The sequence below is a fragment of the Mustela erminea genome, chromosome 6 (assembly GCF_009829155.1).
Source record: "Mustela erminea isolate mMusErm1 chromosome 6, mMusErm1.Pri, whole genome shotgun sequence".
Taxonomy (NCBI): Eukaryota; Metazoa; Chordata; class Mammalia; order Carnivora; family Mustelidae; genus Mustela; species Mustela erminea.
The window spans coordinates 18723405-18743605 of record NC_045619.1 but is presented as its reverse complement, the minus strand read 5'-3'; positions in this window follow the sequence as shown (position 1 = coordinate 18743605).

Sequence of the window (20201 nt, the reverse complement as noted above, 5' to 3'; positions counted from 1 at the left end):
CCTGGCTCCCTAGCATTCCTGGCCTGTAAACATGAAGCTGAGATCTGAGCCTACTCTGCCCATGAGGTTGCAACTATGTCCGTCTTACTGTCATCCCTCTCTCTTGCCGCCATCAATTCCTTAGTCATGAACCAGACTGCCTGGGTTCAAATCCAACATCCTTAGGCCTGAGAGTTGGCCAATGGGCAATGTTGGGGGTGGGAGGACACTGGGTGCATCCTGGGGACCTCAAAGTGCTAGACAAAAGAGTGCCCACCCTGTCCCATCATCAGGGAGCTGTCTGAAGCCTGTCTCTGCTGCTTTCTCTGGCTGGCTTTGTTAATTCATCCCACATGTTTCCTTGCTGGCTGGTGAAAGAAAACTCCAGTGTCAGGTTGTGCCTGAGATCAAGTCAGAGCAGCTTCCCCTGACATCTCTGTGACCCTGGGCAGATGTGTTTCCAGGGCAGGGCAGCATGACCACTGGTCCACAAAAAGTCTGTGTCAGAGTAAAGAACATGCGTGGTCTGGGGGGCACAGCAGGCACCTTTCAAGGGCACTCTAGTGTTCAGCCTTCCAGTGTTGGAGGCAGGAATGACCTAGCTGTGTCAGCTACCTGTGACAGCTTTGGCCTTCACCTTTGGTTGCTGCTTTGCAGTTGCAAATATATAATTCCTCGATAAGATCTATCAAATGCTAGTGCAACCTTACACATTCTGCTATCTGCTACGAGTATGTTGAAATGATCTTACAAATGGGTCTGGAATACCTTCACTCTCTTTTATCAATGAAGAAACAGACTCATGGAAGCAGATAGCTTGGTTAAAGCCATTCAGCAAGGAAGCAGTAAAACCTTGCACATGAACTCCCTGGTCGTGGAGACTGTACTTTTCTCCTACTGCAGGGCATGGGTTGATTTTTCAGAGCTAGAGAGAAGGGTGATAGGAGAGTGGCAGGGTAAGAGACTTGAACTGCTTCTAATGCCCTCTCTTAGTCAATCCCCTTTCTTATCTGGATACAAGGAGCTTGCGGGATCTTAAGTTTACTTTTATTATTTTATTTTTAAAAGATTTTATTTATTTGACAGAGAGAGACACATCAAGAGAGGGAACACAAGCAGAGAGGAGAGAAGCAGGCCTCATGCCCAGCAGAAAGTCTGATGCAGGGCTTGATCCCAGGACCCTGGGATCATGACCTGAGCCGAAGGCAGATGCTTAATGACTGAGCCACCCAGGCGCCCCTTAAATTTACTTTTAATACTCTTTGCTCTTCTTATTTATTTACATTTACTCATATGTTTGTTTTTGCTTGCTTACTTTGTCTTCAATGTAAAGCCATTTCTGTTTTGTTTCTTTAGGAGATTTTAACTCTCAAAGTGCATTTTTCTCCCTCCCAGCACCAGGCCTGGACAGGGCTGCCCTGATGACAAGATGAATAAACATGATACTAAAAGATATAGTATAGGGTAGTGTGGGATGACAGTACAGGATCTCTGTCCTCATCTGACCATGCATACGCTCCCATGGAAGCTTCAAATCCCAGTGCAGTTGTCACCACCACAGAGAAGCCTTCCTTACTATAATCTTGTGCTCTAGCTACCTCTAAATAAAATTCATTCCCTTGCTACTGTAGTTTGTACCTGCTTTTGTAGCTATGATGTCTTGGGCTCATTGCTTAATTACACACAATGTGTTTTCTCTACAAGTATGTAAATCTCCTGAGTGCAGGTATGTCTACAGGTCTTCTCTACAGTTATGTCTTGTACTACAGGTCTTCTCTATAGGTATGTGCATCTCTTGAGTGCAGAACTAGGTCTTATCACCTTCACTTACTTAGTATGGTACATGGTGTAAAGCAGAAACTCAATCCATCTTTGTGGGAGGGAGGGAGGGAAGGGAAATACATCCAAATTAGTTGGCTCTTCTATAGTTAGATGTTTAAGGAAATCTTCAAAGGGCATGTGCCATTGAGCAGGGTTGTACCACTATCTGATGACGTTTTGCACATCATAGTACACACACAGCCACAGCTTCACCTTTGAGCAACATAATTAATTTTCATAGTCCTCATTTCCCTTCCCTTCAAACTTAGAGAAATTTCATGAAATCTCCTTTAATTACTCTTTAGCAAAACTCATGGGTGACATTTGAATTATTCAGATCCATTTATATATCTATGACTACCACTCTTCTCTATTTGTTTCTTCCTCTGGGAAGCTTTATTTATTTATTTATTTATTAAAGATTTTATTTTTATTTATTTGACAGAGAGATCACAAGTAGGCAGAGAGACAGGCAGAGAGAGAGAGAGAGAGACAGACAGAGGGAAGCAGGCTCCCTGCTGAGCAGAGAGCCTGATGCGGGACCCGATCTCAGGACCCTGAGACCATGACCTGAGCCGAAGGCAGCGGCTTAATCCACTGATCCACCCAGGTGCCCCAAAGCTTTATTTTTTTATCCATAAAAATATATGTGTGTATAACATCGAGCAGTAATGAATTTTTAAAACAGGTTTGTTAAAGCATCAAGCATCTTGAAACTTTTCCCTCATTACTTATTTTCCTAAAATAGAAGCTGTGGCCAAAAATTATAAAAGAAGTATAATCCATGGGATTAGAAATACTGTTAGCTATAGGCACATCCACTAATTCCTAGAGGTCATGTCTACAGACTAAAATATACAGATACAAAAGAATTAGGAGGTGTGATAAGTACTCTTAGAAATAACTTGAGGAGCAAGACAGGCAGAAATGGGTGTGGGTAACATCTCTCAAATGAGATAGGAGAAGACTGCTCTGAGCTGAGACCAAAAGGATATGAAAAACAAGGGGAAGAGATAGCAGGAACAGCATGTGCAAAGGGCAAGAGGTATAAAACTCTTTAGTATGTTCTAGAACTTGGCAGAATGACAGTAAGGTTGTAAACAAATGAGAACAGCAGAGGTGGCATAAACTGAGATGGCAGAAGGGTGCAGCGGCCAGATCTTATGTGCTTGGGTGAAACAACTGAATTTCATCCAGAGTTCAGTGGAACACCACTAAGGGCTCCAAGCCAAGGATTCTATGAAGAATGTGGTGGATTCTACATTAAGGAGAGTGGATGAGACAGAAAAGACAGCATTTACATGTCCTGTCAGGAGACAAAATGAGAATCCAAAAGAGTATTACCAAAGACATAGAAAGACTAATGATAATAATTATGAGTCACAGCTCCATGGCACTTCCTCTGTGCCTTGTTCTTAGAGCTTTATGGCATATTTAATTCTTGTAATACTCCTGTGCAATCAGTTCTACTTGCTACTTCTATCCTACAGATGAGGAGATTAGTTCATAAAAAAGTTAAGTAACTTGCCAAGGCCACATACCACTTAGCGTACAGCAGGGATTTGAATCCAGGCAGTCTGGTTCACAAGTAAGGAGTGAACAGTGATGTGAGAGAGGAGAGGGTGACTGGTTGGAAGAAGAACTGACTCTACATCGTGACTTAGTGGTAGGAGGGTGGAAATGGTAAAGGAGAGAGAAGGATCAGAGATCCTGAAGGTTGTGACTTGGATACTGGTAGAAGTGGTGCTGGAGAAAGGAAGGGTCTATCTTTTATCTGTGCTGCACACAGGACAACTTAGAAGAGTCTGCCTTTCTACCTGAATGGCATTAAAAGAGCCCCTTATAATCCTGTCTCTCAACTTGATCTGCTCAGACTGAGGTTCCCCAGCTAGGGCTGGCACACATGGGTGTAATGTGAAGACTTCACTGGAATGCCACAGGGATTATGACCTTGCATTTCTGACCTCCCAGGAATACTGAGACCATCGAATGAGATAATGAGGGGCAGCTCAGTAGAGCTGGAAGCCAGAGTCTGGGACCAAGTTGCTCTCCCGATCTCTGAACCCTTGTGGGAAATCAGCTAATGCCAGCAAGCCTCAGTTTTCCCACTGGGGAATGGGAGTCGTTCTTTCCTGGAAGTTATTGGAAGAACATACTTTGAAAATGGTTAAACTCTTCAGAAATGTGGAGTTGTTGCCATGATCATAACTACATACCAGTGGGACAATGAATTCTACACAGTGCATATTGTCCGGGTAAATAATTTCCATTAATAAACATTTACAATTGTTGAACAGAAGCAATATTTTGACTGAAATTTTCAAATAACTCTCTGAAATCACTGAAATTTAAGCCTTAAAAAAGATAGGATATATTGAATGATCTTAGTCCTAAATCTCTTTGTGGCATCTCCAGCCAGGAATTCATTCATTTCACAAGCATTTTTAAAGCAACTGGCCAAGATACAAGTGCGAATAATTCAGAAACATTCCCAGGCTTCAGTGATTTTGCATTCTAGTGAATCCAGGCAATAATCAAACAACCAGATAAACAAGCTGCCTAATTTTAGATTGTGTTAGGTACTGAGAAGGAGACAATCAACGTGTTGGGTAGAGACTGACTTGGGGAGCAAGAGATGGCAGCTACTTTACATGTGCAGCCAGAATAAGGAGAAGGAAGCTATGGGAATATCCAGGAAGAGAAATTTCTGGGCATAGAGATTCTAGAGTGCAAAGACCCTTAAGTAGGAACCAATAAACAAGAAAATCAGTGTCTCTGCAGTGTCGTGAGTGTCGAAAAATGATGCTGAAGTGATCACATCATGCAGGAGAGGTCACATAGGGCATGGTAGAGTTTGGCTTTATCCCAAGTATAATAAGAAGCCATTGGAGGATTTGAAGCAGGAGGATGACATCAACTGAGTTAAGCAGCTTAAAGATCCCTCTTGCCACTAACTGGGGATAGGACTGATATGGGGCAAGTGTGGCAGGACAAGATCAGTCAGGAGACAGTTGTCTTAGGTCAGAGGTATAAGGAAATAGAGAGAACTTGGGGCATGTTTTGAGTATAGAGGTAAAAGGACTTGCTGAAAGATTAGATGTCAATATGAGAGAACGAAGCTGAAAAAAATGCCCAGGTTTTTATAGATACAAGGAAGCTCTTGTACCAAACTCTTTGCTCCAGATTTTCATTAAGTATAGGTTCTTCTGTAAGACAGCCATCAACAAAGGAGCTTTCATTTGTCCGCACCCAGAATTTTTCAGTCATCAAAGCAAGGAAGGCCTACTCAGAACAAGAGTTTGGGAACTAAAACTGGACCAAAACAGTAAGAAAACTTGAGGTGTAGAAGTAGGAAGAATATTGCAGCTTCTTTCCTTCTTGTCTTTTCACTGAGATTATTATTGACTGCTCCTCTGCCCTGATAATTCTTCTTTATATCTGTGAACAAAGCCAGAAGTACAGGGAAAAATCCCTAATATGTTCATCCTTACATTCATTTCAATGCTGGCTGTTATTTCTCTTCCCATGTCATTTCACAGATTATCCCATGATGCCACGGAGGGGCAGAGAATGGGAGATGGGTAGACACATACTAGGGGAAATGGGAGAGGAGTCAGAATTTACACTAAAGAAGTGAGTTTGCTGTGAAATTTGCTTCTTCTGCTCCTCTTCCAACCTCACATACTGGGCTTGAGGTCCTTTCTACATCTACCATGGATGACTGAATTGAAAGGAGGACATACACCTGGACTACAGAGTTTTATCCCTCCAGCCTTGCAGCTCTGCCCCAAGTTAACCCTGAAACAAGAAAACAGGCTTAGTGGAGCATTTATTACAACGTTTCATAATCTCCTCTTTGACAGCAGCTGGTGGTACAAAGTGCGGAGTCTACTGGATCTGATTATTTAACAGATGGTTCTGTTTTCAAATTTACTCCAAATGTTCAGATGCTTTTACACTACATTCATATTTCCCATCTGATGCTACCCCCTGGGGCTGAGCTTTAATCTGGGTTGTAGTTTGTAAGTTTTCAGAATTTTCTTTTAATCTCCCAACAGAGAGAGAATTCCCAAACACCAGAGGCATCCACAGGGGCCGGACAATGACTGCACATGAACACAAGAGGATTATTCTCTAAGGCAAGTCTTGCCTCAATCAAACCTCCTGCCAGAGGCGGACTCAGATATGCCCTATTTGGAGAAGCCTCAAAACCAGGCTCAAATGACCTTGAGGTCTGAACAGTGTGTTCCTTTCCTTGGGCAGTACATGTTAGCACATCAAAATTCTTAGTAGCAAATTAAAACCCCTTTAGCAGAGAATAAAGGCACTAAATAACTGTGTTACTGGCCCATCATGTGTCTCTAATTGTGTCACCTCGCTCCTCAGTAGGGTTTTACGTTCATTATTTCCAGGTCCTTTTCCCACTGCTGCACGTTAATGGTCTCCCTATTCTTTCTCTTCGCTCCAGCTGCCTGCAGCTGTCAGCCACCCACTCCAGCTTTGCCTTTCTAGTGTTTTCATCTTCCTGCCAGCATGATGAGATTGAATTTTTAACAAATAACAACAACAACAACAACAACAACAACAAAATGTTCCTTGATCCTCCTTTTCTTGACGAATTTCTGGTTTCCTTCACCGTTTAGGATCCTCCACATTTCTGTGAGCACCTGTTTTGAGAGATGCCCTTTTAAAATTTTGCTTTTTCTCTGCCCAAGTGCGTGTTCCTAGTGGACATGGGAAAGAGAACAGAAGCTTTGGAAGGTGGGATGCACTCGGGAGCTAGGGTGGTGCTAGGTGGGGAATATGCTGCTTCGGAGGCTTGGTTCTGTGTCAGTGTGACACATTTCTAGGGATCACTATTCACATAGAGAATCTAGCAGATGGTGACTTCTGCAGCTCTAAGATAATGAGGCTGATGGCACCTGGAGTTGTGCTGAGCAATGGCCCTCCCACCAATGAGCTGTGAGACTTGGGGCTGATTACTTCATATCTCTGGAGTTCCATTTTTCTCACCTGATGAAAAGGCTTTGTACATAATGATACTAAAACCATTGCTGCCACTGTTTCTAAGACCACTCTAAAGAAAAGGCCCACCCACTGTTCTGTGTGTGTACCTCGTCTGTAAATAATGGTCAGAGATAGCTACATAATTTGTGGGACCCAAAATGAAAATGTGGGACAGGATCCCTTATTCAATGACAATTAAGAATTTTAAGGCAATGACTGTAGAACATTAAAACAAGTATGGGGCCATTCTGAGGGTGAGACATTGTATGACTGTCCAGTCACCTGCCCACCAAGCTGTCCTGGATTCTGCCACTACCATGTGACCATGAATAATCTACTGGGTAAAGTCATACCTGCTTGAGAAGTCATGATTTTCTCAGAAGGCAAAGATTTCCTGAGTCAGTCAAATGAATAATAGGCAGATTGTCAGATAGAAAACCAGAAACTAAAAAAAAAAAAAAAAAAAAAAAAAGTTCTTATGTGTGTTTGTCTTGGTTGAGGTCCCTTGGGTCTAAATGTCAAGGAACTTGTGCTGTTGGATGGTGGTGGTTTCCATGTGATGTTCTCCACATCAAGGCAGGCCTGAAGCTTAGATAAAATCAGGTCTATGACAATTGAAGGCAGGTAATATTTGTAAAGTAGATTCTCTAATTTTATATTACTCTCCAGGTTTTTACAAAGACAAGAAAGAAGGATTCAGCATATTTATTCTTAGAAATGCACAGTATCTATGTGGAGGGAGTTCTTTGATAAATTTCTCGGGCCGGAGCGTGAGATTCCAAGGGTGTATTTAAATAGCGGAGGATGGTTTCTAACTGCTAAGAGGAGGAAAGAATCTTCTGTGGCTCCTGAGGGGGTGAAGGATTGAGAGACCACAAGAAGGAGGGAGAGATGAGAGAGGAGCAGAGGCTGGGCATTGCTAAGGAGAAGGGAAAGAGAGAGAGACGGCCGCTGGCCTCAACACAGGTAGGGAACTTTGGGATAACAAATGTTCAAGAAGAAAATTTCCCCCTGTTTGGTATATTTGACCTTAAGTCCTCACTTCCCCTGGGCTCCTAGGTAGAATCTTTAGGAGTCTGGATTGTATGGTGCTTTGTTTAGTGTTCATGTGCATACACCTGTTTGTACAATGCTTTCTTGGGAATATGAATAGATGTTGATTTCTGTGTGTTCCTTGATTCAGTGTAAAGGCAGAAGCAGCACCTGTGAATAGAACACCCAGGACCAAAGGGGCCAGAGGCTGTGTAGAGTTCTAACAAGCTTCTGGACATTCCCAGACCATGATAATTAAGAATGGAAGCAGTTGGTTTAAAGGAATTTCTTCTAGAACAAAGGGATAAGGAGGACTTCAGCTTATATCTGTATTTTCTTTCCTTGTGTTATTCCCGAGCCTTTAGAAAAGCCTTCTTTAAACATTCCAGCTTGGTCTCAAGCTATAGTACAGATGAGGAAGGAAAGGCTCATGTGTCCACCCTTGGACCAGAAAGTGAAACAGGGGAAAAGCACTGCCTCCATCTCAGAAGGCTAGCACAGTATTGGCAATTGTTCCTAGGAGAGATGGTGATGGTGATGGTGAATTTTGGGGACAAGTGTGGTGGTTATATGATACAACTTCCTTATCCCCACTCAGATGTGAAGATTTTCTCTTTTCCCGGAATCTTTGAAGCATCTACATACAGTTCTATTTTATTTAAAAAGACACTGAATATCTTTTGATCCCTCTATTGTATATGTGTCTACTTCACATGTTTGCAGTTTGGGAACCATAATAAAGGCTATTTCTGTGCAGTAATATTTCTAAGAATTCTGGAGTTCTATAAGTCTTAAATCATGCTATGATACATGTCTGTGAAAGCTTCCCCTTAAAATAGAAATGCTGTTATAGATCTTACAGCATTAATATTTTTAAAAGTTGATAAATGAGTAAAAGTACAATTTAGTCATTAAAATTTAACATATTCTGCTCATGCTTCTTATCTACTCAGTTATGTTCTCAGAACTAATTTTCACATTGTATTTAATGTGTGCTTTATTGATAGCTTCTTTGATCTGTGTAAGATGATAATTCAGGGAACAAAATGAATGGGATTTTTGGTGTAGGGAAAAGTACCTTTCCTAATAAGTCATTTCTTAAAAATAGTATTTCAGTCAAGGTTCTCTGGCTCCAGGGAACAGAAATTCACAGTTCAAATATAATTCAAACTAGTTAAAATATAAGGAGAAATTTTATGGACCTCCAAGGACAGGAAATGAGTAGAATTATCCTACCTGGACATTTGAACTAGGGAGTCACAAACTAAGACAAGACTTCTGTGATAGTTATAATTCCTTTCATCTCTCCTTAGGTTAGATGAAAACTACCTTTCAATTTCCTGCCTTGGCCCATTTATTTTTTTCTTTCAACCCTGGGATCCTAGATAATGCCATGTCTCTGTGGTGGTTTGTGGCTAACAACAGCAATGTAGTTCCAAATTATCTACATGATGGGTACTAAGGAGACGACTGTGCTATGCATTCAGAATGGTAGTGTTCAGATTTGCTCATGGATGCTTTATTTGGGGTGATGGTGGCAACACTGAAAAGTTATACCTTTGGATATAAAGGAGCTTTTATCAATTCTTGGGGAGAATAATGCAGGAGATGCTGAAGGAACCCAAGTATCATCCAGCTGAGACTGAGCAGGGAAGAAATTGGAAAAGAGAGGATTTTTGATTCTATGTATTTAGCTTTTTGTACTTTGTGCTTTAAAAGGGGATTTTGGGGGTTAACTTTTGGGTTTTCATTTCACTGGGAATTGAACAATCAAGGAAAACTTCTGATATGTAACTTTGGAATAGTCTTCATTGTATTAGTTGGGTTCCTTGTGTAATTTCTGACAAGCTCTACCACACCATGTGGCTGGCCATGATTGGAGATGGGAAATAGAATACATAGTTATTCTTTAGCCTATGAAGAAACTGATCTTGAAGGTAAAAAATGTTCTTTTCCAACCCAGAAACCTCCAATAGCTGAATGGCTCACTTCAGAGGTCATGGAGAGCATATTAACAGTGATGGAAACCCGAAGGTAGGGAGACCAAATGTCCTGATTTGCCCGGGACTGAATGGGTTCCTGGGATATGGGGCTTTTGGTGCTGAACTTGTAAAAGTTCCAGGTAAATTAAAAAGGTTGGTCAATCTGCCTAAAGGATGGAGCAGATTGGGTCTCAGATATGGCTGGGCTTTTCCCCTGAATGGCATGATGATGAAGATGAGGAGGAGACAACTCCTGTAGTTGTCCATAGTCCTTACTTCCTTGCATTATAGTGGTCTCATAGAGATCGGACTTCTGATACGGTGGCTGGTTTTTATTTTTTATTCTACTTTATCTCTCTATTTATTATTTATTATTTTAAATATATTTTTTAAAATTTTTATTTGATACAGAGAAAGAGAGAGAGAAAGAGCACAAGCAGAAAGCATGACAGGCATAGGGAGAACTGGGTTCCTTGCTCAGCAAGAAGCCTGATACAGGACTCGATCTCAGGACCCTGGGATCATGACCTGAGCCAAAGGCAGACGCTTAACTGGCCGAGCCACCTAGGCATCCCATGGTGGCTGGTTTTTAAAGAGGAAAAGCAGAAGCTGACAATTCTTCTAAGGCCTAGGCTTGAAAGTTCAAAAACATTTACTTCTATCACATTCTTTCAGCCAAAGAAGAGACAAAGCCAGTCTAAATTCAAGAGAAGAGGAAAAAGTTCCCAACTCTTGATGAATGGAGCAGTATGCACATACAACAAGGAAAGGAAATGATGATGGCAATCTTTGGAGACTATCTGCTACAAATACATATTTTTTTTAATTATGAGGCACACAGGAATGTAAAATGTTGATGTTGTAAGTGTTTACTGTAAGTCAGGTTTGTCTACCCTATGGTAAGTAAGATAGTTGCTCTCCTTAAAAATTTATATTGTAGGGGTGCCTGGGTGGCTCCGTTGGTTAAGCCTCTGCCTTCAGCTCAGGTCATGATCTCAGGGTCCTGGAATCGAGCCCCACATTGGGCTCTCTGCTCAGCAGGGAGCCTGCTTCTCTCTCTGTCTCTGCCTGCCTCTCTGCCTGCTTGTGATCTCTCTCTCTGTCTGTCAAATAAATAAATAAAATATTTTAAAAAATTTATATTGTAGAAGGAGAGACATACATGCGAATACACAGATGCAATACAGAATAATGTATATCTACACATACACATACATTTTCATATACATAAGATATAGAAATGTTATATAGATATCAGTGATTTTTTTTTAATTTGGAGGTGGTAGAAAATAACCAGATTTCATGAGAATATACAGGGTTTGAAGAATGAATAGGAGTTTTTGTGGTGTATAAGAAGGGTTAGAGCATATGAGGTACAGGGGAATCATGTACTGAGTTTCAGGAATTAAAGAGCATGGTTTGCACTATAAGATTAGAGCATAAGACCTGAGAAGTGAAAATGAAAGACAGGTAGGAAATATAACAAGTAGGATCTTGTCTGCCATGTTGTAGAATCAATGGGTTTTTAAGTGAGGAAGTGCTTTAATTAATTTTAGTTTTTTAAAAGTTGACTCTAACAACAGTAAGTAATACTAACAACAATCACAATAACTAATACCTAATGAATATTTATTGTTTTCCAGGCACTGTTCTAAGCACTTTGATGTTATTTGATATTACAAGAACCCTACAAGATTACCATTACTCATCCCCATTTTACAGTTCAGGAAACTGAATCATAGAAAAGGCAAATGACTTGCTTAATATCTTACATTTGCTAAAAGGCCAAGTGTAAATTTGAAGAGAGGTAGTCTATCCCCTTAACCACTATGCTATATTGCCATTTTTGGTGTTAGGAGTTTTTGGAGATGTATCTCCAGTAACTTTGGAGACTACTGAAAAAATTCAGATGCATGTTGTAATATCGTGAGAAAAGGCAGCAATCATAGAAAGAAGTGATACAGATGAGTCCCAAAGATAAAATACAGATAATAGGATTCAGTGAACAACTGAATACATGGAAACTGAAGAAAGAAAAACTGAAGATGACTTTGAGTTTCTGGTTTGGGTGAGCTGATGAATGCCAGTGCCATTACCAAGAATATGAAATAGACGGGGACAGTTTGGTTTGGGGAGAAAGACAGAGAGTTCATTCTTGACGCTGATTTTTAAGTGTTCATAGGACAACTGAGCAGAGAAGAGAGATGAAGTTGAGAAAAATTTAGTGGAAAAGGGAGTGCTTCCTAGTGCCAAATGGATTAGGAAGGTCAAGTAAGTTGAGACATGCAGAGCTACCATTGGATCTGTAAATACAGAGGTCGGCGCGACCTTGACAAGATCAGGGTGATTGGAGAGGTGGCTGGAAGCCAGACTGCTGTGGGCGAGGAGAGGAGGAAGTGAAATCAGCAAGGGGTGGCCTAGATTTCCAAGAATTTGTCTGGGAAAGGAGGGAGAAGCATAGAGTAGGAACTACATAGAAAAATGGAAGGTAAGAGACAGGGTATGTTGTTATCCCACTTGCTTGTATTTTTAAAGAATGGGTTAATTTTCTGGGATGCCAGAATCAGAGAAGAGAGAAGGAGACTTAAGATTTATGAGGAAAAGGGCAGGAGGGATGGATAAAAATGTGAGAGTAGACCAAAGGCAGGGGTAAACAAAGGACAGATGGCAGGACATTTCTCCTTTCAAAAGAGGAAGGAAGAAGATAAAAATGTTTAGAGAAATGGGTATATTTGTATTTGTGGGGGTGGGATAGGAGATTGAGAAATTTCATATAATCTCCAAGAAGTATTAGCAAGTCATTTGCTTAAGGAAGAGAAGAGGGCTAGGAACCTGGAATAAGAAAGATATTGGAGGCTGAAATAGCACTTTGGTGAACAAGGTGATGGGAGAAAAATTGCATTCGTGGAGGGTTCAGTATGTGCTAAGAACTGTGCTAGGTCTTTATGCATAATTACAGTGGTAATAATACAAAATAGCTGGGATTATATCCCTTTGAAACTGCCCATACAAAGTTGGTCCTCCATAAATATTTATTGAGTGATTGCATTTTGTTCTTTGTGGCTAGGTTCAGGTAAGTCCGTCCCCTCATTGAATCAGTGAAAGTTAATTCACAATTACTGTGTAAAAACCTGATGCTAGAAGCAAGAAAGTGTCTCAGGAAGTTACAATATTGTTAATGACACTTTTATTTTTATGGTTATTAATTGAATGATTATGAAGTCCCCAGCCCCATGTAGTTTACATGGGATCACATTTAATCCTTATCAATAGGTTTTAGTTTATGTCCACTTTTCAGATGAGAAAAGTGAGGTCAAATTGCTTTCTCAAAGTCGCTACAGCCAGTAAGTGGTACTTGGGATTCAAATTGAGACTTGTCTATCTCTAGGCACTTAAGTCACCAAGTTATAGTGCTGACTATATAAGAAAAGTCTTAGGTTCTCAGAAAATACCCTATCATTCTTTCTCTCTCTCTGTCTCTCTCTGTTTCTCTTTTTTCTCTCTCTCTCTCCCTCACACACACATACTCACATGATTTTATCAGTGATTTTACACTGGCTTAATTGATGGCTATTACCCATCTTAGGAAGAGATTCCTGTCTCTCAATTCATCTATCCTTCCTTTCATCTTAAGTGCAAAATGTCTTTTTTTCTAGAACTCATTCTTCCTACAACTATTCTGCACAGTTCCAGCAAAATCCACAAGGGTCACTGGAAAGTACAAGGTGTTATAAGACAGCACACGGTATTCCATTTCACCGAAGCAGATGTCAGAGTTCTCATTTCTCTCTATGTCTCTCTTCTCTTCCCCTCCTCCCTCCCTCCCTCCTTCTTTCTCCTGTGCTTCCCCTTCCCACTTTCTATAAGCAGTTGTCTTACTTAGTTTCTTCAATGAACCCATCACATTGGACTCTCCATACAGTTACTTTTACAAGAAGCTAATAATTGAATATGCAGTGTACCAAGTACTGGGGAATTCTTTTCCATAAAGAAGTGGGCATGGATCAGCTCTGAGACTACATTCTACATTGGCCCTGACGGAGAGAAGATACTTTCTGGAAAAACTAGTCAATTTATCCCACTTCTGGCAGCCTTTCCCTTCTCACCAAGCCTGTGGTTAGGTTGCTGGAGCACAAGAACTGCTGTGAGCCCTTTCTGTATCTGTGGCTGTGGAGGTAACAGAGGAAGCCAGAGACTGCCGTCAGCACCCCAAGGCCATCAGAATGACGCTCTGAAGCTCCTCTGAAGAGGTGGATGTTGGGGTCGCAGGATACCTGGAGCTTTCTAGGGCTTTCAGTGCCCTGTTGGCCTGGAAATACATTCAGGGCAAAGGGCTTCGGCTTTTTTTCCCCCTTGTGGTATTTGGCTATGTTGAGCTCAAATCCTAACTCAGCCCTGGCAGAGCTGAGGACTGTATAAGTGAAAAATAGTGGAATGAAACCTCAGAACACGTTATGACCTTCAAGAAGGTTTGGTTTGGATTGGGTTCTAGAAATGGTCTGGGTTTTTTGGTAGCAGACTTCATTTTCTTTCCAGAACACATTTTGAACCTCTTCAGAGAGCTCTTCATGACCTCTGAGAGGCATATGAGGCTCTGGTGGTCCTCACTTGGCCCATCCCTGTAACCTCCCCACCCCAACAGTAACAATAGGCATGAAAGAAGGGTAATGTTAGGAGTTATCATTAAACAAATGTCATGTATCAGGAACTGGGATAAAGAGCATTACAATCATCATTGAATGTCATTTTCAAAAGATTCCAATGAGGAAGGTATGGTTGTATCCATTATACTCTGATGGCTCTAAGGCTTAGGGTATTTGATGTCTTGTCCATGTCCTCAGGATAATGGCAGTGTGGGATTTGAACATGAGGATGTTGGACTTCAGGGTGTGGGCTCTGAACACTACTGTACCACCCTCTCCTTTTCCTTCTGCTCTCCTTCCCTACTTCTTCCTACTCCTTTGTCCTTCTTTCCTCTCCCCTCTGCTCCCCTCCCGCCCCCTCTTCTCCTCACTTCTCCTCTTATTCTTCCCTCTTTTCTCCATTCACCAGGACAATTCAGGCATACTTTTGGAGTGCCTGCTATAGACCAACTACTATGCTGTCAAAAGCGAAGAAGACACATCGGTGTCAACTGAGGAGACCTTTAAACACTGACAGGATAAGATGGGAGCTGGGTCAGTGAGCCTGTTCTTCATGGGGAGGGTCCTTGAAGCTAGTCTTATTTAAGAACACACATTCTTCCCTTTAATTTCCAAATATGGCCCTCAAAAATCTGATGCTTAGATCTTAATTAACTGAGAAGAGAAAGGAGTAAGGATTATCTATTGTGAATTGATCGTCATTTGTAGATTCATGTTTGTGACTGTCACTGTATATTTAAGTTGGGACAATATGAGACTGAAATTAGCTTAGTTTGTTCAAGGTCGGTCACCTGACCCAAGCTAGACCAATCAGAAATCTCTACTGGACTTTTACTGGTATTATCAATAAAAATGCTTCCTCTTTTTCTTGGGAATTGCACTACACAGTAGACTTAGGGCTGCCAGCAACCATCCCACTACCATACAAAGAATGTCTATCTGAAAATAAAGCCAAGAAGAGGTGTCCAGGATTGAGGAAAAAAGGGGACTCCTTAAGAAAAGCATTGGAATGCTAGATCTAGCCATACGGAAAACTAACATATTATAAGTATCCCCTACTTTCTGAAAGTTCACATTATGCCACTTTGCTTTTGTGAAGACCTATGTTAGTACCTGTTTTCACTGATAGAAAAAAAATCCAAAGAGAATTTATGAAAAAGTCTATTACTGTACTAATGAAGTTTTTTTTTCGTATTAAGCTGAATTTTTTTTTTTTTTTAACCCATGAATAACTCTTTATTACCAAAGTGGATTTTTTTGTTTTTTCAACTTATTTTGAAATAGTTACAGGTACACAAGAAGTTTTGAAAATAATACAAAGAATTCTTCATACCTTCCACTGAGTTTCATCCAGTAGTTACATCATTTTAAGTATAGTATAATATCAAAAATCAAGAAATTCATATTAGTATAATGTGTCTATACAGTTGTATGTAATTTTTTAAAATAAGAATATTTCCTTCTTCTTTTTTTTTTTTAAAGATTTTATTTATTTGCCAGAGAGAGAGAGAGAGAGCACACAAGCAGGCAGAGAGGCAGGCAGAGGCAGTGAGGGAAGCAGGCTCCCTGCGGAGCAAGGAGCCTGATGCGGGACTGGATCCCAGGACCCTGGCGGGGATCATGACCTGAGCCGAAGGCAGCGGCTTAACCAACTGAACCACCCAGGCGTCCCGAGTTGTATGTAATTTCATCAAAGGTGTGGATAAAATTGTCATTTTGAGGATATCATAGACATGGAATAGTGATGGTATATAACCTTTTGTGATTGGCTTTTTTTTTTGCACTCAGCATAATACCCTGAAGATCCGCTCAAGTTATTCTATGTATTGTGACATTTTGAGGAAGATGTTTTATAATAGCAAAGTGATATAAACCAAACTTTTGGAAAGTGGGGATTCTTCCCTTTATGCCATTAAGGCTTACAAAAGACTTCATAGGAACACACTGCTTTCAGATAATGGGGGAAACCTGTCATTATATGAGCCAGTAAATTCCAAATTTTGCTTAAACTGATTTGAACTGGGTTCTAGTCACTATCAGACTAAATATCCTAAGCAGAAACAGACAGAAAGAAATAAAGCAAGGTGGTCGTATGGGATGTCTGACCAAAAGATGAAAGGAGAAAGGAATCTGAGTATAGGGACTTCCCTGTCTTGCTCACTGGTTTGTACCTAGCACGTAGAACAGTGTTTGGCATGCGATAGACACTTAATAAATGTCAGTTAATTGAATGAAAGAATTCAGGGTGGATCAGGCAACTTGCAGATCAGATTTAGCTATCTGAAGTTTAGAGCATCGTGGTGGTATGTTTATCCATTTGCCATGCTTTTGTATATTTCTTTCAGTTTATGCTTGACTCCGAAAAGAGTTCTTTTCTTCCTTCCTTCCCTCCTTTTCCTTCCTTCCTTCCTTCCTTCCTTCCTTCCTTCCTTCTTTCCTTTTTCTTTCTCTTTTTCTTTCTTTTTTTAGATTTATTTATTTGAGTGGAGAGGGGCAGCGAGAGAGGGAGAGAGAGCCTAAAGTAGATTCCGTGCTGAATGTGGAGCCCCATGCAAGACTCATCTCATGATCCTAGATCACAACCTGAGCCAACACCAGGAGTTGGATTCTTAACCAACTGTGCCACCCAGGTACCCTGATAACAAAGTTCTTAAAAAAAAAATCAAGCTTGTTTCTTGTGACAAAGTGGCAAAGAAAAGAAGATTTATCCAGTCCTGGGCTAGAGAGAGGAACAGAATGCCTGCCCTTGGAGGCTGGGTATGTTAAATGAGGTAAGGAAAGGATTTACATAGTGCTGTGATGTCAAGATATGGGGAGAGATGGCCTGAAATCAACAGTGAAGCACTCTTCTCTCTCTCCCTCTTTCTCTCCACACCAACAGCACCCCTACCCCTCAACTTTAAAGTTCTTTTTCCTCTGTTCAGTGGAGAGTTTTCTGTTTGCAGGGAAACATTGTCCCTCTCAGTTACTCAAACATAGTTGTCTTTCTCCTTTTCCTTTTCTGCTTCTCCCTCTTTTTTATCTACCCCCATTCTTAACCAGGGGTCTCTCCTCGTTCTCTGTGCATTCTCTTTTCCTTTCTTCCACTTCAACCTCAATTCCTCAGTGATTGTTTTCAAAGCTACATGACTTTCAAAGGATGGTCCCTGTGAACATACCTCGCCAGGCTCATCCATGTTCCACATCTTCCCTCTGACCTACCATTATTCCAAAACTTGGTTATATTATGGAATGACATGAACAGAGGCACATACATAAACTAAGAGGAAAGAGCTTCTGGAGAGGCTACCAGAATTTGCCAACTCTCCAATAATGGTTGGCTTAGAGTCAAAAGGATTTGGGCATAGCCAAAACATTCTGCACAATTTGCTACCTCAAAAAATGTTACAACTGTCTAGGCAATTAGCTGGGGCAGGGTGGGAGAAAACAAAAAGCAGGAGATCTCACAATCCAGTAAAAGCCTAAGAATTGAGGGAAGAGTGGGATCCTTGGAGTTCTTGGGGTTCCTGATTCACATCCCAGTCCTCATCTATAGAAGGCTGAATTTAGCCAAAGTACTTAACGTTCATGTGTCTTAGTTTCTTTATTTGTAAAATAACCCCCTATGAGGGTTTTTGTGAGGATTAGAAGATTTAAATTACCTACTTAATAATTAATACTTGGTAGGTATTGCCTCCTTCTCTAGTTGCAGAAACAAAGCTTAATATTCTAACTCTTCTCTTCAAGAAGAAATTGCCAGCCACCACAATTTGCACCACCAAGAGATCTGTGGTAGTTTCTCAGCCTTACAGCTGGGGTGGCAAATTCAAAAGTCTACTGGGGTCAGATAGATAATGTGAATGAGGGAAATTGGTTAGGTTTACTCAGTTACATAGGGTAGTATGGAATAGTGAGAATTGTGGCAAACTGGATAGTATGTGCTTCATCTAACAGGGAAAACCAACTTCCATAGGTTATTTCTTGTGGGACTGTGGGCCCAGAGTTGCCACACTATTAACTGTTTTTCAAGAAAATCTAAATTTTTAATAGTGAAACTTGCTGAATTTTATGGTGTTGTCAAATTCATCACGATTAAAAATGACCACAGCAAGAAAATGCCATGATGGATCAAAACACACACCTCTAGAAATCAAACATTTCCCCTCTTCTTGGCAGTCCCTTTGAGAATTATAGCTCATCTTTTGGGACCCCTGATGCTTGGACTTCTGCATATAGAAGCTTCTCCTTTACTTGCTTTCACAAAAAGTCCAATAATCTCAATGAGGATTTAGTGTGACAAGAGATTTAGCTGGGAAGTTGAGGGTCACAGAAAAGTCACATCATACCATATGTTTCTTTTGCCCCTTTCACCTACACTCCTCCTCACCTTTCCCCCGCTTCTCCTCCGCTGTCTCAGGAATAACTAATTTTTCTTTGTCTTAGCTGAATTTGTGAAGCTCTTTTCTTTGAAGCTCTGGTAGCAACTGACATGTGTGCTCCAGAGGTGCTCTTATCCCAAGATTGCCCCTCAAACATTTTCCTATTAAGGTTGGTCCTTCCTCTGAAAGAATCCTCTGACCAGCTGCACAAGGGGGAATTTATCACTTATATTTTTACAAATGAATGTACCAATTAGCAAGGAATGCATGGTTTAATAAAATACCAAAGGAAGTGGTTCACAGGTTGAATGCCATGCATTAGAGGAGAGAGAGATGCCCGATTCCGTAGGGCGCTTTTGTCTTAGAAAACACTTGATGGTCTGTGGCCATCCATAGTGGCTCACAGAACACTGGTTGAAACAAACTATACCAAGTGGATCGCCAAGTCTGTGTTTGTAGAGGGATTGTCTAAAAGTTCTGCAGAGATCAGAGTGGTGGACCTAGGGAGCAAGAACAGAGGGTTGATATCAGAGAAGACTATCGTGGTTATAAGGGTAAGCTTGGGATCCCAAGTCTGTCCTTTGCTAGTTATATACTCTCTTTGAACCTCAGTTTCCCTCATCTACAAATAGGAGAGCACAATACTGTTTCCTCCAGAAAACCATGTGTAAAGTACCTGGCTATTGTAGACACTAATGAATGCAAGCTTCCTTCCTTCCTTCATAATTCCTTCTCATTCTTCCAGTTCAGCATAGGTATCATCCCCTTCAGGTTGCTTTCTTTGAACTCTCCTTCATTTCTTCCACATTGGGTAAGTACTCTACTCTTTTCCATGTCCCAGACTTCCTGGCATATCACCTGTATATATCATTCTTATCACATAGTGTCAAATGGCTGCTTTTATTTCTGGATTTTCTTGAATGCTAGGAATAATCTCACATTTACCTTTGTCTCTCTAGCTCCTCACACAGAGCTACATGAGTAGTAGAAATCCATTAAATGTTTCCTGAACTAGGGGTTCTGAAGTGGGGAGAAAATTGTCTTAGCTAAACAGATAAACTTATACTTTAGAAAGGTCTTATAAAATACTCTATTTTTGAAAAGGTGTTATTTTAAGAATCTGTATCTCTTTATATATAACTTATTACCCAACATCAGTACTTGGTCAAGCATTAGCACTTATGGAGAACATTAATAAGGGCAAAACATGGAATTTAACCTGGTATCAACTTGAAAGTTTGGTCAAGATCTCAGAGAGAGAGAGAATTGAGTGGGAAAGAGAATGCTTGTTTCCCTTGTGGAAAATGTCTTTGAGGGATGGCAATTAGAGACCCAGTGTACTTGAAAGTGTCTCTTCCAATCTGAAAATAAACTAAGTT